This window comes from Anomaloglossus baeobatrachus, chromosome 6 (assembly GCF_048569485.1).
Source record: "Anomaloglossus baeobatrachus isolate aAnoBae1 chromosome 6, aAnoBae1.hap1, whole genome shotgun sequence".
Classification (NCBI taxonomy): domain Eukaryota; kingdom Metazoa; phylum Chordata; class Amphibia; order Anura; family Aromobatidae; genus Anomaloglossus; species Anomaloglossus baeobatrachus.
The window spans coordinates 180,827,834-180,854,037 of NC_134358.1; the positions used below are offsets into that span (position 1 = coordinate 180,827,834).

The following is a 26,204-nucleotide window of genomic DNA, read 5'->3' on the forward strand; positions in this document are numbered from 1 at the left end:
CTGGGGCCCAGCAGGGAACCACGTTAACATGCCCCGCTGTGACCCAGCACAGCAGGGTCCCACGTTAACATGTCTCACTGTGACCCAGCACAGCAGGGACCCACCTTAACCAAGTATACCATTGCACCACCAGGGGTAACCCGCTCCTGCACTGGGTTCACCCCCCCGCTCTTTGTGCAATCCACCGACTTAAAATACCCCCCTCCTTTCCACCGACTGCTGCGACAAGGTCAATCCTCTTCTCTTCTCCATGTAGATCTCCAGAGGATCCTAAAATTAGGGCGGGAGGGAGGGACGATTCCGGACGTCTGCCAGGTAAGGAATGACTGCCCCCTTCCCACAGTTCTGCCCCATATATCCCTACCACCACTGACCACTCCCTGCCCACTCACATGGCACCATAGCCCCCAAAGCTCCACCCCACACCTTCCCCCACAAAAGCACTACACTTTAACCCTTCACTAACCCTCAGGCCTAGCATCCCTCCTCAGTCCTGTGCGCCCTCCCTGTAGCCCCTTTGGGGCAGGCGTCCGGGCTTGTCTTTAGTTACGCTTCAGTATGACAGAATTGAGTATAGTATTTCAAAAGCAAAAAAACTCAAATTCACTTAAAAATATCTTTATTAGTATATATTAAAAATTTACAGACACCCAGTGGTTGTGAACACACAAGGACCAATGAAGGGGGAGGAGCTTAATATATGGGATCCATATAGCGCCCTATGGGACCTGGCTCCTACCTGCCAACGGAGGGTGTGACACCGTAAATGTTTTGGGCGCCCCCGTTCCACGTCGGCTTACCCTCACTAAGCCCTAATAAGTGGTGAATTAAAAATATTAATTACACTCCAAATGGCCAGATGGTGATATTAAATTATGCAAAATATGAATTAAATTAATCTCGATGTAAATTACAAAGTTTAATATTTTCCAATATAGAAAGTTTAACACAAAGACAAGGGATCATGTGCTGAGCAAACCCACGTAGTGCTCATGACCGAAAGTCCTGGATCATGTGTACTGAGACAAAATCCAGGACTCGGATGCAATGGCAGCGGAGAAGTGAGCGCGACCATCCTCTGATGTTGCGCATTCATTAGCATGTTAGCACGCCTACAGGGACATACTAACATGCTAAGGGACCGACTAGCCAGGGGAAATCACGCCTCTGCAACTAGTCCCTGGCCTCATTAGCATATCATAGAGGATCTTTAGAAATACGCTCTCTAAAGATCTCTTTATCTATGCTAGTGTATACAGGAACAGTTAGGCCGGTTTCACACTTGCGATTAACTTGCCTCTTCCTTCAAGCGGAAGATTGACAACATCAGAGCAAGCTTCGGCCCACAATCCCCACAGCCCCTCATCATAGCTACTCATCCCTCTTCCTCCAAATCCAGCTTCTCCACCATGACAGAAAACAATCTCTCCACTCTACTCTCAAGATCACATCTAACCACCTGTGCACTGGACCCGCTCCCATCGCACCTCATCCCCAACATCACCGAAGTCCTCATCCCAGCCCTAACCCATCTCTTCAACCTATCACTAGCAAGTGGTGTATTCCCTTCATGCTTTAAACATGCCTCTATTACACCCATCCTCAAAAAGCCCTCCCTTGACCCATCCTCTGTGTCAAACTATCGCCCCATATCCCTTCTCCCCTACGCCTCAAAACTACTGGAACAGCATGTCCATCTTGAATTGTCCTCATACCTCTCCTCCTGCTCCCTCTTTGACCGGCTTCAATCTGGCTTCCGACCACATCATTCTACCGAAACTGCCCTAACCAAAGTCACCAATGATCTACTAACCGCCAAAGCCAAGCGACACTACTCTATCCTCCTCCTCCTGGACCTGTCCTCTGCCTTCGACACAGTAGACCATTCCCTCCTACTACAGATTCTCTCATCTCTGGGCATCACAGACTTGGCCCTATCTTGGATCTCCTCATACCTAACCGACCGAACTTTCAGCGTCTCCCATTCTCACACCACTTCCTCATCTCGCCCCCTATCTGTCGGTGTCCCCCAAGGCTCAGTTCTTGGACCCCTGCTGTTCTCCATCTACACCTTCGGCCTGGGACAGCTCATAGAGTCCCACGGCTTCCAGTATCATCTCTATGCCGATGATACACAGATCTACCTCTCTGGACCTGACATTACCTCTCTACTAACCAAAATACCACAATGTCTCTCTGCTATTTCATCCTTCTTCTCTGCACGATTCCTAAAACTTAACATGGACAAAACAGAGTTTATTGTCTTTCCTCCTCCTCACTCACCTCCTCCAACAAGCCTTTCCATCAAACTCGATGGTTGCTCACTCACCCCAGTCTCACAAGCTCGTTGCCTTGGAGTGACCCTCGACTCTGCTCTATCCTTCAAGCCACACATCCAAGCCCTCTTCAACTCATGCCGATTACAACTCAAAAATATCTCCCGGATCCGTGCTTTCCTTAACCAAGAATCTGCAAAAACATTAGTGCATGCCCTCATCATCTCCCGCCTCGACTACTGCAACCTCCTGCTCTCTGGCCTACCTTCCAACACTCTTGCACCCCTCCAATCTATCCTAAACTCTGCAGCCCGCTTAATCCACCTCTCCCCTCGCTACTCCCCAGCCTTGCCACTCTGCCAATCCCTTCACTGGCTTCCCATCGCCCAACGACTCCAGTTCAAAACATTAACCATGACATACAAAGCCATGCACAACCTGTCTCCTCCCTACATCTGTGACCTAGTCTCCCGGTACCTACCTGCACGCAACCTTAGATCCTCACAAGATCTCCTTCTCTGCTCCTCTCTTATCTCCTCTTCCCACAATCGTGTACAAGATTTCTCCCACGCATCCCCCATACTCTGGAATGCTCTACCTCAGCACATCAGACTCTCCACTACCATGGAAAGCTTCAAGAGGAACCTCAAGACCCACCTCTTCCAACAAGCCTACAACCTACAATAGCCCTCAGTCCAGTAGACCACTGCACAACCAGCTCTGTCCTCACCTATTGTACCATCACCCATTCCCTGTAGACTGTGAGCCCTCGCGGGCAGGGTCCTCTCTCCTCCTATACCAGTCTGTCTTGTACTGTTAATGATTGTTGCACGTATACCCTCTTTCACTTGTAAAGCGCCATGGAATAAATGGCGCTATAATAATAAATAATAATAATAATAATGCGAGAAAATCTCGCATTGCACTCGGACCCATGTTAATCAATGAGGCAGCTTCCATCTGCTATTTTTTTCTCAGTCCAAATCGGACTGAGAAAAAAAATCGCAGGATGCTGCGTTTTGGTGAGTTTCTCGCACGAGTCTCTTCAATGAAAGCCTATGGGTGCGTGAAAAAAAAAGCATGTCACACGGACGGAACATACATCATCCTAGTGACATGCGTTTTTCTTAATACATTTCACGCATGTAGCAGAGAACACTGTAAATGCTCCTGTACATAACAGTACATGAATAGCAGCTGCTGAGTGTAAAAACTGATTGCACACTGACAGCACACTGATAAAAAGTGAACTAAAATCGTCCGACTTTCCAGCATGAGAATCGGACCGATTTACACTCGCAACTGTGATTCCAGCCTAAGGCAGCGACTAGCAATATGCACCCAGAACTGCTCATGGTTCTGGGTGCATATTGCATCTGACAGGTTCCCTTTCAGTATTTGGTGAGTTTTTTTTACCTCAATAGTTGTAAGCCAAAACCAGGAATGTAACAATCAGAGGAAAAGTATAAGGTCACACACTCCACTCTCACACGGCGAGAAAAACGGTGAGAGTGGAATGTGATAAAAATAATCGCATTCCACTCGCACCAATATTACTCTATGGGGCAGCTTCCATGAGTGATTATTTTCTCAGCCCTAATTGGACCAAGAAAACAGTCGCAGCATACTGCGAGTGGAATGTGATCCTGTTCCACTCACACCCATGCAAGTCTATGGGGCGAGAGAAACATCGCACTGCTCTAGCATTTCACCAGTGTAACGCGAGAGCAGTGCGATTCTCGCATCAGCTGGGAACGGAGGAGATAGGGAGCTAAATCCCTACCTCCCCTCCACTGTGCCGGCCCTCCCCTCTGCAGCACTGGCCCAACCCTTCGCAACTGTGGTCTGATCGCACGATCGGACCACTGTTTCATGACACTCGCATGACACTCAGCTCCTGCTGTGCTGCGAGCGTGTGCCGAGTGTCTTACGAACACTCGCACAAATCCCCTCTGCCTAAGGGTATGTTCCCACAATGAGTGTTTTTTGAGTTTTTTACGCTGGAGAATTTTTGCACCAATTCTGCTCCTTAGTTCACTTGCATTTGTGACGCATGCATTTTTGTGTCAATTAAGTTGGTTGAAACACAGGCAGCATATTATACCACTATAATAGTGGCATAAAATCATGCATAATTATAACCGTCACTTTCTCATAAGAAACTCTATAACCCACATGTTAATACACACATACACACATATACAGACGTGAACAAAATATCAAGAAATAGCTAGATAGATGATAGAAACATATTAGGTGTAATAGATAGAGATAGATATCAAGAAGATATTTAATTTCCTACCCCCTACATATTATACACTTTCACCCTTTAATGCCTTTCATGTGGCACTAAAGTAGCCTGCTTTACCCTAATAAATAAACAAATTAAAGGGAAGGTGTCGTAAGAAAAAAAAAAAAATTCAATAACTGAAAAAATGAAAAGTATTAATGTGTTAATGTTTTGTTTAAATTTTATTATTTGTATTTAATTGGGCAAAATATAAAAACAAAAATTAAAAGATTTGATATTTTCCACTGTTAAACACTAGGGGGAGCAGCTGTTGAAATCCTACAGAAATCCCACTGTAGAAATAGCCTGGATTACAGCTGCAGTAAAGTGGGCAGAATCTGCTCTCCTGTGTGTGATGTCACCTCCCCCTCCCAACCTGGGTGTTTGCAAAGGATAAGGGAAGATTAAATGTAGGGACACGGTGCGGAGCCATTTTGTTGGTGACCACAAATGTCTAAAGTGTCACCAAGGACAGCAGGAGTATCACACAAGATAGGATCAGATACACAGCTGTGCATACAGTATCACACAGGATAGGATTAGATACACGGCTCAGCAGACAGTATCCCACAAGAGAGGATTAGATACATGGCTCAGCAGACAGTATCACACAGGAGAGGATTAGATACATGGCTCAGCAGACAGTATCACACAGGAGAGGATTAGATACACGGCTCAGCAGACAGTATCACACAGGATAGAATTAGATACACAGCCCTGAACACAGTATCACACAGGATAGAATTAGATACACAGCCCTGCAGACAGTATCACACAGGATAGGATTAGATACACAATTCATCAGACAGTATCACACAGGATAGGATTAGATATACAGCCCTGCAGACAGTATCACACAGGATAAGATTAGATACACAGCCCTGCATACAGTATCACACAGGATAGGATTAGATACACGGCTCAGCAGACAGTATCACACAGGAGAGGATTAGATACACAGCTCAGCAGACAGTATCACACAGGATAGGATTAGATACACGGCTCAGAAGACAGTATCACACAGGATAGGATTAGATACACGGCTCAGCAGACAGTATCACACAGGAGAGGATTAGATACACAGCTCAGCAGACAGTATCACACAGGATAGGATTAGATACACGGCTCAGAAGACAGTATCACACAGGATAGGATTAGATACACAGCTCAGAAGACAGTATTACACAGGATAGGATTAGATACACGGCTCAGCAGACAGTATCACACAGGAGAGGATTAGATACACAGCTCAGCAGACAGTATCACACAGGATAGGATTAGATACATGGCTCAGAAGACAGTATCACACAGGATAGGATTAGATACACGGCTCAGCAGACAGTATCACACAGGATAGGATTAGATACACGTCTCAGCAGACAGTATCACATAGGATTAGATACACAGCCCTGCAGACAGTATCACACAGGATAGGATTAGATACACGGCTCAGCAGGCAATATCACACAGGATAGGATTACATACACGGCTCAGCAGACAGTATCACACAGGAGAGGATTAGATACACGGCCCTGCAGACAGTATCACACAGGATAGGATTAGATACACGGCTCAGCTGACAGTATCACACAGGACAGGATTAGATACACGGCTCAGCAGACAGTATCATACAGAGTAGGATTAGATACACAGCCCTGCAGACAGTATCACACAGGATAGGATTAGATACATAGCCCTGCAAACAGTATCACACAGGATAGGATTAGATACACGGTTTAGCAGACAGTATCACACAGGATAGGATTAGATACACGGCTCAGCAGGCAATATCACACAGGATAGGATTAGATACACAGCCCTGCATACAGTATCACACAGGATAAGATTAGATACACAGCCCTGCATACAGTATCACACAGATAGGATTAGATACATGGCTCAGCAGACAGTATCACACAGGAGAGGATTAGATACACAGCACTGCAGACAGTATCACACAGGAAAGGATTAGATACACGGCTCAGCAGACAGTATCACACAGGATAGGATTAGATACACGGCTCAGAAGACAGTATTACAGGATAGGATCAGATACACAGCTGTGCAGACAGTATCACACAGGATAGGATTAGATACACAGCCCTGCATACAGTATCACACAGGATAGGATTAGATACACGGCTCAGCAGACAGTATCACACAGAATAGGATTAGATACACAGCCCTGCAGACAGTATCACACAGGATAGGATTAGATACACGTCTCAGCAGACAGTATCACACATCATAGGATTAGATGCACAGCCCTGCAGACAGTATCACACAGGATAGGATTAGATACACAGCTTAGCAGACAGTATTACACAGGAGAGGATTAGATACACAGCTCAGCAGACAGTATCACACAGGAGAGGATTAGATACCATGGCTCAGCAGACAGTATCACACAGGATAGGATTAGATACATAGCCCTGCATAAAGTATCACACAGGATAGGATTAGATACAGAGCTCAGCAGACAGTATCACACAGGATAGGATTAGATACACAGCTCAGCAGACAGTATTACACAGGATAGTATTAGATACACTGCTCAGCAGACAGTATCACACAGGATAGGATTAGATACATAGCCCTGCAAACAGTATCACACAGGATAGGATTAGATACACGGTTTAGCAGACAGTATCACACAGGATAGGATTAGATACATAGCCCTGCATAAAGTATCACACAGGATAGGATTAGATACAGAGCTCAGCAGACAGTATCACACAGGATAGGATTAGATACACAGCTCAGCAGACAGTATTACACAGGATAGTATTAGATACACTGCTCAGCAGACAGTATCACACAGGATAGGATTAGATACATAGCCCTGCAAACAGTATCACACAGGATAGGATTAGATACACGGTTTAGCAGACAGTATCACACAGGAGAGGATTAGATACACAGCACTGCAGACAGTATCACACAGGAAAGGATTAGATAGACGGCTCAGCAGACAGTATTACAGGATAGGATCAGATACACAGCTGTGCAGACAGCAGCACACAGGATAGGATTAGATACACAGATCAGCAGACAGTATCACACAGGATAGGATTACATACATGGCTCAGCAGACAGTATCACACAGGAGAGGATTAGATACACGGCTCAGCAGACAGAATCACACAAGATAGGATTAGATACACAGCCGTGCAGACAGTATCACACAGCATAGGATTGGATACACAGCCCTGCAGACAGTTTCACACAGGATCGGATTAGATACACGTCTCAGCAGACAGTATCACACAGCATAGGATTGGATACACAGCCCTGCAGACAGTTTCACACAGGATCGGATTAGATACACGTCTCAGCAGACAGTATCACACAGGATAGGATTAGATACACGGTTCAGCAGACAGTATCACACAGGATAGGATTAGATACACAGCGCTGCAGACAGTATCACACAGGAAAAGATTAGATACACAGCCCTGCATACAGTATCACACAGGATAGGATTAGATACACGGCTCAGCAGACAGTATCACACAGGAGAGGATTAGATACACAGCACTGCAGACAGTATCACACAGGAAAGGATTAGATACACGGCTCAGCAGACAGTATCACACAGGATAGGAATAGATACACGGCTCAGTAGACAGTATTACAGGATAGGATCAGATACACAGCTGTGCAGACAGTATCACACAGGATAGGATTAGATACACAGATCAGCAGCAGACAGTATCACACAGGATAGGATTAGATACATGGCTCAGCAGACAGTATCACACAGGAGAGGATTAGATACACGGCTCAGCAGACAGTATCACACAAGATAGGATTAGATGCACAGCCCTGCAGACAGTATCACACAGGATAGGATTAGATACACAGCCCTACAGACAGTATCACACAGGATAAGATTAGATACACAGCCCTGCATACAGTATCACACAGGATAGGATTAGATACACGGCTCAGCAGACAGTATCACACAGGAGAGGATTAGATACACAGCTCAGCAGACAGTATCACACAGGATAGGATTAGATACACAGCTCAGAAGACAGTATCACACAGGATAGGATTAGATACACGGCTCAGCAGACAGTATCACACAGGAGAGGATTAGATACACTGCTCAGCAGACAGTATCACACAGGATAGGATTAGATACACGGCTCAGAAGACAGTATCACACAGGATAGGATTAGATACACGGCTCAGCAGACAGTATCACACAGGAGAGGATTAGATACACAGCTCAGCAGACAGTATCACACAGGATAGGATTAGATACATGGCTCAGAAGACAGTATCACACAGGATAGGATTAGATACACGGCTCAGCAGACAGTATCACACAGGATAGGATTAGATATACGTCTCAGCAGACAGTATCACATAGGATTAGATACACAGCCCTGCAGACAGTATCACACAGGATAGGATTAGATACACGGCTCAGCAGACAGTATCACACAGGATAGGATTAGATACACAGCTCAGCAGACACTATCACAGGATAGGATCAGATACACAGCTGTGCAGACAGTATCACACAGGATAGGATTAGATACACAGCTCAGCAGACAGTATTACACAGGATAGGATTAGATACATAGCCCTGCAGACAGTATCACACAGGATAGGATTAGATACACGGTTCAGCAGACAGTATCACACAGGATAGGATTAGATACACAGCGCTGCAGACAGTATCACACAGGATAGGATTAGATACACGGCTCAGCAGACAGTATCACACAGGAGAGGATTAGATACACAGCACTGCAGACAGTATCACACAGGAAAGGATTAGATACACGGCTCAGCAGACAGTATCACACAGGATAGGAATAGATACACGGCTCAGTAGACAGTATTACAGGATAGGATCAGATACACAGCTGTGCAGACAGTATCACACAGGATAGGATTAGATACACAGATCAGCAGCAGACAGTATCACACAGGATAGGATTAGATACATGGCTCAGCAGACAGTATCACACAGGAGAGGATTAGATACACGGCTCAGCAGACAGTATCACACAAGATAGGATTAGATACACAGCCGTGCAGACAGTATCACACAGCATAGGATTAGATACACGACTCAGCAGACAGTATGATACAGCATAGGATTAGATACACAGCCCTGCAGACAGTATCACACAGGATAGGATTAGATACACGGCTCAGCAGGCAATATCACACAGGATAGGATTAGATACACAGCCCTGCAGACAGTATCACACAGGATAGGATTAGATACACAGCCCTGCATACAGTATCACACAGGATAGGATTACATACACGGCTCAGCAGACAGTATCACACAGGAGAGGATTAGATACACGGCCCTGCAGACAGTATCACACAGGATAGGATTAGATACACGGCTCAGCTGACAGTATCACACAGGATAGGATTAGATACACGGCTCAGCAGACAGTATCACACAGAATAGGATTAGATACACAGCCCTGCAGACAGTATCACACAGGATAGGATTAGATACACGTCTCAGCAGACAGTATCACACAGCATAGGATTAGATGCACAGCCCTGCATACAGTATCACACAGGATAGGATTAGATACACAGCCCTGTATACAGTATCACACAGGATAGGATTAGATACACGGCTCAGCAGACAGTATCACACAGGAGAGGATTAGATACACAGCTCAGCAGACAGTATCACACAGGATAGGATTAGATACACGGCTCAGCAGACAGTATCACACAGGAGAGTATTAGATACATGGCTCAGCAGACAGTATCACACAGGAGAGGATTAGATACTCAGCTTAGCAGACAGTATTACACAGGAGAGGATTAGATACACAGCTCAGCAGACAGTATCACACAGGAGAGGATTAGATACCATGGCTCAGCAGACAGTATCACACAGGATAGGATTAGATACATAGCCCTGCATAAAGTATCACACAGGATAGGATTAGATACAGAGCTCAGCAGACAGTATCACACAGGATAGGATTAGATACACAGCTCAGCAGACAGTATTACACAGGATAGTATTAGATACACTGCTCAGCAGACAGTATCACACAGGATAGGATTAGATACATAGCCCTGCAAACAGTATCTCACAAGATAGGATTAGATACACGGTTTAGCAGACAGTATCACACAGGATAGGATTAGATACACAGCGCTGCAGACAGTATCACACAGGATAAGATTAGATACACAGCCCTGCATACAGTATCACACAGATAGGATTAGATACATGGCTCAGCAGACAGTATCACACAGGAGAGGATTAGATACACAGCACTGCAGACAGTATCACACAGGAAAGGATTAGATACACGGCTCAGCAGACAGTATTACACAGGATAGGATTAGATACACGGCTCAGCAGACAGTATTACAGGATAGGATCAGATACACAGCTGTGCAGACAGTAGCACACAGGATAGGATTAGATACACAGATCAGCAGACAGTATCACACAGGATAGGATTAGATACATGGCTCAGCAGACAGTATCACACAAGATAGGATTAGATACACAGCCGTGCAGACAGTATCACACAGCATAGGATTGGATACACAGCCCTGCAGACAGTTTCACACAGGATCGGATTAGATACACGTCTCAGCAGACAGTATCACACAGCATAGGATTAGATACACAGCCCTGCAGACAGTATCACACAGGATAGGATTAGATACACGGCTCAGCAGGCAATATCACCCAGGATACGATTAGATACACTGCCCTGCAGACAGTATCACACAGGATAGGATTAGATACACGGCTCAGCTGACAGTATCACACACGATAGGATTAGATACACAGCTGTGCATACAGTATCACACAGGATAGGATTAGATACACAGCCCTGAATACAGTATCACACAGGATAGGATTAGATACACGGCTCAGCAGACAGTATCACACAGGAGAGGATTAGATACACAGCTCAGCAGACAGTATCACACAGGATAGGATTAGATACACGGCTCAGCAGACAGTATCACACAGGAGAGGATTAGATACATGGCTCAGCAGACAGTATCACACAGGAGAGGATTAGATACACAGCTTAGCAGACAGTATTACACAGGAGAGGATTAGATACACAGCTCAGCAGACAGTATCACACAGGAGAGGATTAGATACCATGGCTCAGCAGACAGTATCACACAGGATAGGATTAGATACATAGCCCTGCATAAAGTATCACACAGGATAGGATTAGATAGAGAGCTCAGCAGACAGTATCACACAGGATAGGATTAGATACACAGCTCAGCAGACAGTATTACACAGGATAGTATTAGATACACTGCTCAGCAGACAGTATCACACAGGATAGGATTAGATACATAGCCCTGCAAACAGTATCACACAAGATAGGATTAGATACACGGTTTAGCAGACAGTATCACACAGGATAGGATTAGATACACAGCGCTGCAGACAGTATCACACAGGATAAGATTAGATACACAGCCCTGCATACAGTATCACACAGATAGGATTAGATACATGGCTCAGCAGACAGTATCACACAGGAGAGGATTAGATACACAGCACTGCAGACAGTATCACACAGGAAAGGATTAGCTACATGGCTCAGCAGACAGTATCACACAGGATAGGATTAGATACACGGCTCAGCAGACAGTATTACAGGATAGGATCAGATACACAGCTGTGCAGACAGTAGCACACAGGATAGGATTAGATACACAGATCAGCAGACAGTATCACACAGGATAGGATTAGATACATGGCTCAGCAGACAGTATCACACAGGAGAGGATTAGATACACGGCTCAGCAGACAGAATCACACAAGATAGGATTAGATACACAGCCGTGCAGACAGTATCACAAAGCATAGGATTGGATACACAGCCCTGCAGACAGTTTCACACAGCATCGGATTAGATACACGTCTCAGCAGACAGTATCACACAGCATAGGATTAGATACACAGCCCTGCAGACAGTATCACACAGGATAGGATTAGATACACGGCTCAGCAGGCAATATCACCCAGGATAGGATTAGATACACTGCCCTGCAGACAGTATCACACAGGATAGGATTAGATACACGGCTCAGCTGACAGTATCACACACGATAGGATTAGATACACAGCTGTGCATACAGTATCACACAGGATAGGATTAGATACACAGCCCTGAATACAGTATCACACAGGATAGGATTAGATACACGGCTCAGCAGACAGTATCACACAGGAGAGGATTAGATACACAGCTCAGCAGACAGTATCACACAGGATAGGATTAGATACACGGCTCAGCAGACAGTATCACACAGGAGAGGATTAGATACATGGCTCAGCAGACAGTATCACACAGGAGAGGATTAGATACACAGCTTAGCAGACAGTATTACACAGGAGAGGATTAGATACACAGCTCAGCAGACAGTATCACACAGGAGAGGATTAGATACCATGGCTCAGCAGACAGTATCACACAGGATAGGATTAGATACATAGCCCTGCATAAAGTATCACACAGGATAGGATTAGATACAGAGCTCAGCAGACAGTATCACACAGGATAGGATTAGATACACAGCTCAGCAGACAGTATTACACAGGATAGGATTAGATACATAGCCCTGCAAACAGTATCACACAGGATAGGATTAGATACACGGTTTAGCAGACAGTATCACACAGGATAGGATTAGATACACAGCGCTGCAGACAGTATCACACAGGATAAGATTAGATACACAGCCCTGCATACAGTATCACACAGATAGGATTAGATACATGGCTCAGCAGACAGTATCACACAGGAGAGGATTAGATACACAGCACTGCAGACAGTATCACACAGGAAAGGATTAGATACACGGCTCAGCAGACAGTATCACACAGGATAGGATTAGATACACGGCTCAGCAGACAGTATTACAGGATAGGATCAGATACACAGCTGTGCAGACAGTAGCACACAGGATAGGATTAGATACACAGATCAGCAGACAGTATCATACAGGATAGGATTAGATACATGGCTCAGCAGACAGTATCACACAGGAGAGGATTAGATACACGGCTCAGCAGACAGAATCACACAAGATAGGATTAGATACACAGCCGTGCAGACAGTATCACACAGCATAGGATTGGATACACAGCCCTGCAGACAGTTTCACACAGGATCGGATTAGATACACGTCTCAGCAGACAGTATCACACAGCATAGGATTAGATACACAGCCCTGCAGACAGAATCACACAGGATAGGATTTGATACACGGCTCAGCAGGCAATATCACACAGGATAGGATTAGATACACTGCCCTGCAGACAGTATCACACAGGATAGGATTAGATACACGGCTCAGCTGACAGTATCACACACGATAGGATTAGATACACAGCTGTGCAGACAGTATCACACAGGATAGGATTAGATACACAGCCCTGCATACAGTATTACCGGTTCACGCACAGGCCGACAGGTGGCAGGAGGAAGGAGGGGTGAGCGGGGGGTGTTTTTGGAGACGTAGCAGCAGCGGTACTCACATGCAGAGGCACACAAATACACACACAGCAATGGTGGCGCAGTGGCGGTGGGGGGCAGAGCAAGGGCTGGGAAGAGCGGAGGAGTGTCATTGGAGACGGTAACGGCGGGGGGTGGGGGGGTGTCGGCGGCAGCAGCAGTAGCGGGGGTTGGGTAGAGCGGAGGGAGGGGATGTCATTGGAGATGGTAACAGCGGGGGGAGCGGAGGGGAGGCGGCCCGTACTCACACATCCCGGCGGTTGACAGGGGTAAAGTGGAACAAACAGCATAGCTGTGAGCTTCACAATGATGGCACCAATCTCCTCCCTCTGCTGGGGGCGCGTCCAGGTCACAGCAGACGCCCACTGTAACGTTACTGCATGGGCTCGGATCCCGACCACTGTTCTCTATGAACAGGGGCTGCCATAAAGGAGTGAGTTACTGTCATTACACACACAGCAAATCCAGCATGACAGCCCCCAGTGCCTTCAGTAAAATTAGAATAAAATAAAAACTAAATAAGCAGTGATTTTAATTTTATATTACTTGATTTCATAAGCACTATTTTTAATACAAAAATAAAAAAACGCGCTACCTTCCCTTTAAAATGACATGGGGTCCCCCCTATTTTTAATAACCAGAAAAGCAAAAGCAGATATCTACGGGCTGATATTGTCAGGCTGGGAAGGTCTATGGTTATTGAGTCCTTCCCAGCCTAAAAATACCAGTCCACAGCTGTCCCAGAAGTGGCGCATGACAATAGATGCTCCTCACCTTGGCTCTTCCTGATTGCCTTGGTGCATTTGCGGCACCCCTGAGTATATCAGGGTGCCACAGGGAACTGCATCCTGTCACCCGGGGTGCAGGACCTACCCCCCATGGTTCCAGGTTCCTAAGAAACTGGTGCCACTACTATCAGCACCACAAATCCCAATCACACCTCACATCATGACCTGTCAGACACACCAGTGGGTTGGTTAAGCTGGAATAGGGCCACCAACCTAGGGGTCAGCCAGACTGGTGGGAGGGAGGAAGTGAGCAGAGTTGTGGCAGCCCTCAAGGAGTGGGGAGCTGTAGTAGTAGCTCCCGGGGAGCTAGACCGAGGTTGGGTCACAGACGGTGGTCCGGGACCAGAGGAGTCGGGGACCGGTGGTAGAGACATTGGAAAAGGGTGCAACAGACATAGTCTAGGAGGACTGTCGGCAGAAGAAACCCAAAATAACTGACCGGTACCAGGCACGACGGGGTACAGGACCTTAGGTCAGGAACCGATTTAACGTCCTGATAATTAACCTGGGAGGGGGAGTATCTTTATGAACTTTCTTAAGAGCTCAGAGATTGAAGGCGACAGCACACCGTGGGGGATAGCGCTTTCCAGTAAAGCAGCCCACTAAAATCCCAAGTGCCAGCCATCAAGAGTGCAGCTACATTATATATAGTGAGCGGGGCCTTAACAACCTCAAGCCAAGGGGCCACAACAGACAACTAAATTGTGCACAGAGGCGGCTCCGGATTACCAAGTGACACCGGTAGGAGCGGACACCTGAACGGGCTCCCTGTAGTGACTGTGAGGCACAGAGACTTTGGTTTACCTTCGGTGTGAGTGTCTACTTTTAATAAAGTTTGTTGAACACAGACCTTTGGAAAAAAAACCTGTGATGTCATTTCCTTCTCCACATTCTGTTTGGATAAATGGGAGGGCTTGGAATGGAAGGAGCACCATTTGAATTTTGGAAAAGTTGAAATAAACTTCGCGCACCATGTCACATTAGCAGAGCCCCTTGGGTACCTATACGTCAGAAAACCCCCACAAGTGACCCCATTTTGGAATCTGCACCCCTCAAGGATTTTATTCAGGAGTATATTAAGCATTTTGAATCCACAGCTACTTCACCAAAAATGTTGCTGTAGCAACAATATTCTCACTTTTAGGCCCGTTTCACACGTCAGTGAAAAACACTGACGTTTTTCACTGGCGTGTAAAACACGCACATGTCCCTCCGTGTGCCGTGAATCACGGCACACATGGGTTGTCTAAGTGCAATCCGGGCTCCGTTCTCCGTGGCCCGTGATTGCACTTAGAGATTAACTCACCTGTGCCCACTCCCGCTCTCCATGGTGCTGATCGCTCCCGCGGTGCAGCATCCGTTTGGCGCTGACCCCCGCAGCAGCTGCTTCCGGGTCGGCTGTGTCGCACATCATGAATATGCGCGACAATAATGAGCCGGCTCAGAAGCAGCAAGCTGTACGGGCTGCAGAGGACATCGCTGGACGCCGGGTGAGTTAAAATGATTTTTATTTTAAAAGCACGTTTTTTTCTGGCACGTTTTTCACGGACCACACCACTGCGTGGTCCGTGGAACATCAGTGATGCCAGAAAAAAATGGACATGTCTCCGTGCGGCAATCACGCACACGCAGGTACGCCGCACGGAGACACGTGCAGTGACAAATCACTGACGTGTGAGCAGACCCATTCATTATAATGGGTCTGCGTATGTCAGTGATCCTGGTACGTTTAAAAAAAAGCACAAACGTCCCAGAATCACTGACGTGTGAAAGAGGCCTAAGGCTATGTGGCCATGATCCAGCGACACGGCATCTAGTACACAGTGCCAGCCTTCCTGCAGAGATGTGAGTGTTGTCCACGGGAGAACGCAGCTGCCCATGCCCACGATTTGGGTTCAGGATGCTGTGGACTTTAGCTCTATGCTACCTGCAGAGAACACTCTCGTCTCCGCAGCATAAATTGACATGCTGAGGCTCGGGAGCCACCGGTCAGTTTATGCTGCGGAGAAAAGAAGCACAGTGGGCATGGGATCTCCAAAAATCCTTCCACTGTGCTTCTACTGCACAACGCAGCTTTATGGACGCATGGAAAACACTCAGCGCCCATAACGCTGCAAACCCTGATTGTGGGCACACAACCTAAAAAGCGTCAATGGATGAATGGATGTCAAATATATATAACGTCCCACCCCCGCCTGCATACTCTAAGCTGGCACCTTTAGTACCTTTCATGTGGCACTAAAGGGTGCCTAGCTTAGTATTTATCCAATAAAAAAAAAAAAACAATGAAAAAAATGGCGTGGGGTCCCCCCTATTTTTGATAGCCAGTCAGGGTAAAGCAGACAGCTGTAGCATGCAAACCACAGCTGGCAGCTTCATCTTGGCTGGTGATCAATTTGGAGGGCTCCCCAGGCTTTTTTTTTTATTTATAAATAGAGAATTAAAAAAAAATAACGTGGGGTCCCCCCAAATTAGATCACCAGCCAAGGTGAAGCTGACAGCTGGGGTCTGGTATTCTCAGGGTGGGAAGAGCCATGGTTATTGGACTCTTTCCAGCGTAAAAATAGCAGGCCGCAGCCGCCCCAGAAGTGGCGCATCCATTAGATGCGCCAATCCTGGCGCTTCGCCCCAACTCATCCCGCACCCTGGTGCATTGGCAAACGGGGTAATAAATGGGGTTGATACCAGGTGTGTAATGTCACCTGGCATCAAGACCAGCAATTAGTGATGTCACGGCGTCTATTAGATACCCGACATAACTAATTGACAGTAATAAAAAGCAAAAAAAAAATGACAACAATTTTTTTATTAGAAAAAACACTCCCCAAATAATTCCCTTGTTCTCCAATTTAATCAAAAAATTTGAAAAAAAATGGGTCCGCAGAAATCCATATGGACGTCCCACGTCGCCTCTGGACCTTCTAGAATATGGGGGCACGTTCAGGGAACGTATCCCCCATTTTCTAAGAGGGCAGACCCTCCATTTGAGGAGAGTGGGTGCCAAAAATCTGCACCCACCATCCTCGGGTCACAGCTGCAGAGTGCCGAGCAGCCAGCACAGCTCTCTGAACACAGTGCTGGCTGTCAGCTGCTCTGCTCATGTGACCGCACTGACCGGCGTCTGCTGTGAAGGAGGAGGGGGCCGCGGGGGATCAGCGCTGCGACCGGACAGGTAAGGGGGAATACCGGGGGAATAGGGGGTGACCGGGCAGGGCCTGGGGGGCATTTTTCTGTCGCATGTGTTATTGCACATGCGACAGAAATCATAGGAGCAGGGCGGCCGGTGTGCTACTGTGCGCGCGGCCATGTTGGATTTTCGGGAGGGGGGTCGGGGGTCGGGGCGGGCACTTTGGAGACACCGGGGGCTTTCCTGGACTTTGCCAGGAAGTGAGGTCAACAGGAAACCTCTTGACCTCACTTCCAGGTAAATGCCTGCGTTCTGGCGTGCCGACAAAGGCCGTGGACCGCAACAAAAAAGCAGCTCACTGCGGTGTAGCTGCGTTCTGACCCACATCATTGATTTAATGGGGGAGAGAACGCAGCCACACCGCACAAAAGAAGTGACATGCTGCTTTTCTTTCCGCACCGATTTTTGGCATCCAAAACGCTGCGTTTAGAAACGCAGCGTGTGCACTGATTTTTCGGCTTTCTCATACACTTTGCTGGGAAAGCTGAAAGCATGCAATTTGCCACTGAAACGCTGCGATTCTAAACGCAGCGTTTCCGCGTTAAAAAACGCAACGTGTGCACACAGCCTAACACTGACAAGTCTTAAAAAACGCACCTAAAAAACGCATGAAAAACGCATGAAAAACGCATGCGTTTTCGATGCCTTTTTCTCAAAAAGCATTGTTTACAATTCTCCCCTCTGCCAGAGGGTGCGTTTTTTTCCGTGCTGAAAAAAAAGCATTGTGTGCATATAGCCTTATAATCCTCATCCAGCACCATGACTACCCACAGTGAGTATTCTGGTCCCCTGCACCCTGCGCTCCCAAATAATCACCAAAATCCCAGAGGCCGGGGCCTTCCCTACCTGCGGAGGGACTGACACATTGCTGCTCCACACCATCTGCCCCAGTACTCCTTCCAGCAGCGGCAGTACTCCCATTACTGCAACCTGCAGGTGGCGTCACAAACTTATTCCCTGTAAATAATCCCCTTTTCAAGGATCGGAGTGTTTACCGAGCCCGGGTCCGGACCCCTCGAGCCACGACTAACCCGGATCCGAGCACCCCGGTCCGCACCGGGGCAGCACACAGTGGCAATTGGTGTAATGGTTTTTTGGGTGCATGTCACTCGCCCACCCCAGGGCTCTGGAACACCTGGTGCTGGGCCGGACTAGTCCGGGGGTAGTCAGCGGTGGCAGGGCCCGGCTCCGTGACCCTGCGGGGTCAACTAATATGATGGTTGTGGGTGATGGTAATTTATAATGTTTGTGGAAATATATATTCGTGACGCAACCTGTGGATTGCGGCTATGGAGCCGCCGCTGCTGGATAGGACCTCCGGGGCTGATGTAATGGCAGCTGGGATGGTTCTGCTCCCCACAGGTGGAGCGGTACCCCGGGGCAACCATTGGCGCTTATGAAAGTCTATGCAATGGTGGGGGCGGTGTAGGGCCGATCAGGTAGTATAAAGAATTGACACAAACAACAGTCTCTTTACCTTCTTTTCTTTTACTTGGCAACAGTTTAGTCCTGGGAGACCGTCACAGGTGGTAAAGGTGATCTGGTCGGCCTGGAAGTACCTGGGGAGATCTCCTTGGCCAGTTGAGTAATGAGACCTACTCCCTGCTCTTTCTCTGCTTCTACAGGACCCTGCAATCTTGGTTTAGCAGTGGCCCTCTTGCTGCTGGGACTTGTGGTACGTCCCTTTCACCGTGTGGTAGGCTGCGCAGGCCCTCTCTGGTGCTTCTCTTCTGGAGTCCACACCGGGCCCCTGTGATGCAGCTGGACCTTCGGGTTCTTTATGGGGCCAGGGGACCTGCAGCCCTCCTGCCCGTCGGATTCGGCTACCGGGGAAGGGTTTTACACCCTGGCAACCACAGACTCCGACGTCTGAAGTTTTGTTGCGTGCTCTTCTGAGGCGAACAGGTTCTGACCCGTCTTCCTCTAGCGTCTTCTCTACGTGCCTCGCTACGGCTCCTGCTTTCCTGGGTTGAGCTAACCTAGCTCTACACCCCAGCTCACAAGACCGTACAACTCAGCTCCTCTCTCCTTGAACTTCCCTGACAGACTACCTAACTCCTCCCTCAGGTCAGAGCTTAAGGAAGTGCTCCCTGGAACTCCAGGTTTAGAGCTCCCTCTGCTGGCCTGAGGGAGAAACGGTGTTGAATGTTGGTACTTACTGGCCAATAGACTTCCCCAATTACCTCCAGGCTCAGCATTAACCCTTTGGAGGGGCAACACTGTTGTGGCAACCAGATGCTGGGGCGCCATAGATGTCAGCTGTGTAGTGTCAGCTGGCATCATGACCTGGTGTTAGTAATCAGACACCCCAATACTAACCCAGTAGGTAAAAAGAAAAAAACCCACACACAGAAAAATAGTTTATTTGAAAAAACACTCCCCACACTTGTCCTGGTTCAAATATTTTATTAAAAGTAAAAATTCATGCATTTCCGCCATAGTCCAGGGAATCGGAAAGATATAAAAGAAAAAAACAAAAATAAAACACTGTCCCTCATTCACCACTTTATTAGAAACCAAAGTTTAAAAGGTAAAAACGTAGTCCAGCAGGATCACATGATGTTCCTTGATTTCCTAGATCAAAGGCTATGGAGATTCAAAATGAGGCTTTGAGCAGCAGCTAATCCCGATTCATGCTGCATTCTGTGAGACTGTTCTGAGCGGTGACATCAGGAATGTCATTGCTCATCAGCGTCTCTGGTCTTGTGGAGTGTAGGACTGTCTGATGCTCAAAGACTATGGAGCCTCGTTCTAAAGCTCCAAAGCTTTTGATCTAGGCAATCGAGGAACATCGTGAAACACTCTGGACCATGTTAGTTTAGTCCTGGGAACTTAGCTTTCTAATAAATTGGCGAAGTGTTTTGTTTTTTTTTCCTTTTCTCATTTGTGAACTACTTAAGATTCCCTAGACTGTGATGGACCTGCATTGTTTTGTGTTTTTTTTTATTTAATAAAATGGTAAACTAGGGAAAGCGGGGCAATGTTTTTTCAAATAAACAATTTTTTTGTGTTAGTTTTTTTCTTTTTACTTAATGGTTTAGTAATGGGTGAATCTAATATATGTAGTGACCAGAAAAGCCACTACTAATGTGTGTTCTGTATTAGCTATGTGATTACATTTGTGACACCTATTCCCCACCTTGGGAGGAGGTAAATTATTTAGCGTTGCGCTGCCCTCTACTGTTTGGTATTGCAATTGATTTGAAAGCAAGGATGTGGCTGTTGGGGGCGGAGCTTGAGGAGGCAGTTAAAAGAAAAATCAGTTAGATGCGGTTGAATTGCTGTGATGCAGGAGAAAAAAAAAAGAGACCTCCATTGAGATATGTGGGGAGTGTAATTATCACCCTATTCGGAGCGCCCCCGTTTCTGCAACAATCTATAGGAATCACTGCACTCTCTTAGAATAAGAAGGTATCAACAGATTCGTTTTTGTGCCAAAAATCTTTTTTATTATTATTATTCAAAAAGAATTTCTTTCAATCATAAGATAGTCTAAGTGAAGATGGGACGTTTCGGCCCAATAACGGGCCTTCTTCACGCCAAAAACACTAAAAAAATACAAAAACAGACAACAATCAATATATACACTATGTTACAGGGTTAACATGAAGACAGTGAAGCAAATATACAAAAGCACATGTAGAAGTATTAACATGTCACGCTTGGATAAAAATGCAAAGCACAGTAATAAAAGACATACTGGCAGTTTGTCACAAAGGTAAGTATGTATAGAGAAAAAGGAAGAAAGAAGAAAGAAGAAGAGCAAGAGGAAAACAGGCAACATTGTGGTCTATGTGGGTGGTATACCATACCTCAGTAGCTACGGGGAGATTGTTTCAGGTTCAGTGCATGAAAAGAGATTTTGTACAGAAGGGGTATCTTGTAGAAAAGGAGTATCTAGAAAGGACCACAACTCTAGTTTATTAGCTCCTGTACTGGACGTCTTAGAGACCAGATCCTAAGGAGGAGAAGTGCAGGTATAAGTAAACAGGAGTATTAGATAAACACTCAAACTTAGTATGGAGGTTTTTTTACCTTAATGGCATTTGCGTACACCCTGTCAGAGTGAGTTATAAGAAATTCTGAAAGCCGGGCCAATGACCAATTATATTCACCTTGTGAATCCTTTAAAAGATTCAGCACATGTAAAATTAAAGGTCTGAGCACTTAAATTGGTAGATATGAGGCATATATCATAAATACCTTGTGGTTTAGAAAGTTCAGTATGGTAGTACTTGAATTGGCAGGTTCAGACCTGGGACAAGTGGTCTATGAGGAAAAGAATGAAACTGACTACCAGCGCCACCTATTGGTACAGTAATTTAGAGACTAGCTTATAATGTATATACTACCTCAATAAAGCTGCTATAGGATCCTGTTTCACTTCTGTGCATAAACACTTGAGTAAGTATTCTGACTTGTGTACTCTAGGAGATTTAAACATACATAATCAGAGGGGTATACACAGATCTCTCACTAGCTATTGTAATATATACTGCCGTTACCTTCAAACCAAGGTGTGTGTCAGAGGTTGCATGGTCCGGAAAGTTATTAGTAATGCCATAGGTATTGTGGTAAGCTGAAACAAGGGTGATCATAATCAAGGCAAGTTCAATCAATAGTATAGAAAGAGCTCCCATTAGATCTTTCTGGGTTACCTGAGTTTCCTTGAAATAATGGGTACAGAGTGGTCAGTGCCTCTATGGTAGAGAAAGAGGGAAGAGGTGTTATTATACTCCTGCCGTTTTTGGAATATTCCTGCCGTTTTTTGAAAGAAGTATGTGCACCTAGTTCCTGAAAGCAACCTACCTCATCGCCGTCTTCCCAGACTGTGGCTAATTGCGCCCTGTGAGCCGGCTTGCAAGCTCATTTAGCATCGCAAAACCGGAAGTGGCGTCAGACGCCGGCGCATGCGCAGTAGCGATCTGGAATACTATTAGAATGTATAAGGTACCGTGTAGTCTGTAAAAGAGGCGCCTGCGCATGCGCAATGGGTGTTTTTATATACTTCAATACAGGCCAGTGCTGGGAAGACGTGAATGGAGATTGACATTTGTTGCCTGCATAATTATATTACAGAAAGTGAAAAAAAGCGATCAAAGATGGTCAGGATAGGATCGGAGGTGTGTAAGGACATGGAATTCCATCATGAAATACTCTTTTAACAATATAGAAATATAGAAATATGTGTGGATTATCCACATAGTTACATGGAGAAATGTTATTCCTGAATTAGGGAGGGGGAAGTCACATCCCACTGATGTTCTGAGAAACAAGAGAAAAGTTTTTTTCTTTTGGAATTCTGGATACAAATCAACCTTAAGAAATGTCCATACACAGTCCATCTTCATAATGTGTATCGGATTTGACCTGGAAAGGAGATTTTTTTCTTTTTTTGTTTTTTTGGGGGGGGAGAGAACACAGTGAAGGTCCCAATACATTAGAAGCAAGCATACGGCTATATTAGAGAATTATATAGGGTGAAATTTATACATTACCAGCTATCAGTGCGTGCACAATGGTAGAGGAAAATGTGACATTTCTTAGGTTTTCTGGAGGGAAAAAAGGAAAGATAGTTAGAATAATCCTAAAATAAATCTCCTAAAGTTCCGAGAGGTCTCTTATGAACTAGGCCAGTCTATTTCTCTATTTAGACCCTTTGGGGTTAGGGTCTGTAACTTATATATCCAGAAACTCTCTCTTTTTTTCAAAAGTTCTATATGATTTCCTCCTCGTCTGGGTCTATGTACCCTATCAATAACCTGGTAGCGTAATTGTGCAACACTATGTTTTGCCTCGTGGAAATGTTGTGGAATGGGGAGCCATAGTTTACCGCATCTAATTGTGGACTTGTGACTGGCTATTCTATCGCCTACGTGTTGGATGGTTTCGCCTACATATAGTAAGCCACATGGGCACTTGATGATATACACCACAAAATTGCTTTCACACGTAAAGTACTCCTTGATTGGAAAACTCTTACCCGATCTCGGGTGCACAAAATGATCTCCTTTAATCACATTGGAACAGGATGCACAGCCTAGACATGGAAATGTACCAGTGCGTCTTGGTGTAAGTACTGTTTGTAGGATATTCTTCTCACTCCCTATGTCTGCCTTAATTAAAGAGTCCCTGATGTTTTGAGGTCTCCTCTTGCACATTAAAGGTGGGAGTAGGAATGGTGTTATTTCCGGGTATGCTTTTCTCAATAAGGGCCAGTGGTGATTGATAATACTGTAAATCTTTGGCATCGATGGATGATGAGTATGTACGAAGGGTAGCCTCTCTACTGTCTGACACTTTTCTGATGGCGTAGATAATAGCGCCTTCTCTCTCTCATTTGTTAATAGGGTTTCTGGATATTTTCGTTCCAGAAACCTTTGTGTCATTTCATCTAATCTTAGATTTTTTGTGGTTTCCTCAGAGACTATTCTCGTGATTCTCTTAAATTGTGATCTGGGCAAACTGTCTTTAGTAGATTTTGGGTGGCAGCTAGTATATAACAACATACAGTTGCGATCTGTTGGTTTCCGATAGAGGTCTGAGGATAATTGTCCACTTTCATCCTTTCTTATGTAAGTGACAAGAAAATTGATCTCATCTTGGTGGTAATTTAGTGTAAATCTCAACTCCGGCCATATGTTATTAATGTGTCTATCGAAGATCATGAGGCTGGTGTTGTCCCCTTGCCAAATGCAGAAAATATCGTCGATGAATCTGACCCAAATGAGGGTCAGTTCGTCGAAAGAAGGATAAGAATATACATATCTGTTCTCAAAAAAATCCATGTAAAGATTTGCATATGCCGGGGCTACATTCGAGCCCATTGCGGTCCCGTGTCGCTGTATATAGAAATCGTCCCTAAAGAGAAAATAATTCTCCTCTAGTACTATGTCAAGTAGGCCCATTGTGAAGTCCCTTGAGTCCTGGCTTAGATCAGTTTTTTCTAAGGCAAGTTTTGTCGCCCTAGTACCTTTACTGTGAGAGATTGATGTATATAAACTACTCACATCCCATGTGCACAGAAGACTGTTCGGAGAGGCTCTTTGAAGGGTTTTAATTTTTAGTAAAAACTCATTAGTGTCCAAAATATGAGATCTGGTGTTTTTTGTCAAGGGGGTTAGTATTTTTTCCAAATAGATAGAAAGCGGTGAAAGGATTGATTCTGTGGATGCCACAATAGGTCGACCTGGGGGATTATTGAGTGTTTTGTGAACTTTAGGGAGTGTGTAAAAAACAGGTGTTATCGGGTGTGTTTTTGTAAGAAAAGTGCGGGTTGTTTGGTCAAGGACACCTTTCTCTTGGTATGTGGATAAAAAGTTCTGGATTCTTGTTTGAATTTTAAATACTGGATCTGAGGAGATTCTCTGGTAAGTCACGGTGTCATTCAGTTGACGTTTTATTTCCTGTATGTAATCGTGTGTATTTTGGACCACAATGGCACCCCCTTTGTCAGCTGGTTTCAGAGTTATGGACTTATTGTTCCTAAGTGAGGTTATAGCAAGCCTCTCTAGGGCACTGATGTTATTTCGTGTGGGGAAGAAGCCCAACTCGTGTTCATGAATCATATTTTTTACATCCCGATCAACTAGATCTATAAACGTCTCCACTGCATGATTCGTTTTAGGTGGCATGTACTGGCTAGGGTTACGGAGACCTAGTGTTTTAATACTGGTTTCCTTAGGAGGTGGTTCAGAAACGGGGTTCTGAGAGGGGTTAATACCAAAATGAGTTTTTAATCTAACTGCCCTATAGAATCTCTGCATATCCTTTTCAAGTGTAAAGGAATCCCATTTCGGTGTAGGGCAAAAAGTGAGACCTTTATTAAGGACAGTTAATTCATTCGGAGCTAGAGTATAGTCAGAAATGTTGATAACTAGATTGGGACCCTCACCTGTGATCTCAACGTCATCCCCCATTCTCCGCTTCCGCCTCCTCGACCGCCTCGTTGGTTGGGTCTTCTTCTGCTTGGTCCTAAAAAAGATGTTGTATTTGGAAGGCTGCCGCCGGATTCGCTGCCGGAAGAGGCTGAGTGATTGTAAACTGGTTGTCTCCTCCATTGTCTTGTGTTGGTTTGTCCTTCGTTCCACCTATAAACTCTGTTGTTTAGATAATCATCCGTATCCCTTTGAAATTTCTGTCTCTTCTTTTCTT

The 26,204-nt window shown here is 45.7% G+C and overlaps 2 long non-coding RNA genes across 2 annotated transcripts; both read right to left on the minus strand.

Moving 5' to 3' along the window:
* Positions 1 to 21,491: 21,491 nt before the first annotated feature.
* On the minus strand, positions 21,492 to 22,172 carry LOC142244193 (uncharacterized). The gene is made up of 3 exons (XR_012724464.1): positions 22,086 to 22,172; positions 21,863 to 22,008; positions 21,492 to 21,598 (listed from the first exon to the last, which is right to left on the minus strand). It is a non-coding gene; the product is annotated as an uncharacterized LOC142244193 (long non-coding RNA).
* A 106-nt stretch (positions 22,173 to 22,278) lies between these two features.
* On the minus strand, positions 22,279 to 22,751 carry LOC142244194 (uncharacterized). The gene is made up of 4 exons (XR_012724465.1): positions 22,709 to 22,751; positions 22,556 to 22,629; positions 22,403 to 22,477; positions 22,279 to 22,319 (listed from the first exon to the last, which is right to left on the minus strand). It is a non-coding gene; the product is annotated as an uncharacterized LOC142244194 (long non-coding RNA).
* Between the last annotated feature and the right edge of the window lie 3,453 nt (positions 22,752 to 26,204).